Raw genomic sequence first — 1304 nt, forward strand, 5'->3', positions numbered from 1 at the left:
TATAGTCTACGATAGTGACATGGCTAACGGTCTATAATTGATACGGGATGACCAAATAATTGTGTTAATTTATTATTTGTTCAGTTGTCCCATCTTTTGTCAAAAAAAATTAAACAATGCAATGAAATAGTATTATATTTTAATTTTTTGGATTAAAGTTCAGCTTTAGCAGATGCAAAAGCGTTATGTAATATTGCACCTGCTACACAATACCGGGGGGCGCAAGTGCACCGTCGTGCACTCCTGCATATTTTATCATTTCATAAGATACCACATGCGATGCAGCATTATATTATTATCTGCACTCTTCTGACGACCGCTGACTACCGTCGGTCGCATACAATTTACTATACTATATACGTATACTAGTAAAGGTTAAACACTTCGAAATCGTGATTAATTGGTTCTACCAACTAGATTCACTTTCCTATCAGAAAAGTTACTGTTAAAGAAAATCCAAGCACTTTTACTGTCCTAAAAGGTGATGACAGTCACAAAAAAAAAACACACATCATTGTAAAATCAATACATTCATCGCTTCGCTCAGAATCTAAAATGTAAAATTCATTACATATTATATAGATCAGCGTTTCTCGACCTGTGTTCGATATGTCCCCAGTCCCTACATAACATTAATAACAATGCAAGCTGAATGAACGCCACTGAGCAAGATTGACGAGAAATATAAATGACAAACCATATTCTGAAACCGAACAAACTAGAGACATATATATATATATATATATATATTATACAAATATAAATTTAATAATTATCAAGCAATTTGGAGAAATGCTAAACCGCGGAGATCAATATTACATATATCATGTTATCGCAGTGTTTTTCGGCGTAAGTACTCTGTTGAAAACACTTTTTGTTCAAAAAGCTTGATAATTTAATACAAAGTTGCTCGTGAGATTTTACACTGGTTAAAAAAAACCGTAAGTATACCCGAACAAAATACCTAGAATTTCCACAAGCCGCATTAATTAGTTTTACACAAGCGTGTTGACATATTTATTAATAATATTATCAAATAAAAACCGAATATTATATAACATAATACACAATTTTATTTAAGTAAATTTACAGATACAATATACATTTTACATAATAAACAATTTAAATTTTACGTAATATACATTTTACCATTTACATTTTACAAAATATACAATTTAAATTTTACATAATATACATTTTACATTTTACGTAATATACAATTTTAATTTTACATAATAAACATTTTACATAATATACATTTTAAATTTACATTTGGTGCCCAATTGCTATCGTAATAAAACGAT

This window comes from Metopolophium dirhodum, chromosome 6 (genome assembly GCF_019925205.1).
Source record: "Metopolophium dirhodum isolate CAU chromosome 6, ASM1992520v1, whole genome shotgun sequence".
Lineage (NCBI taxonomy): Eukaryota > Metazoa > Arthropoda > Insecta > Hemiptera > Aphididae > Metopolophium > Metopolophium dirhodum.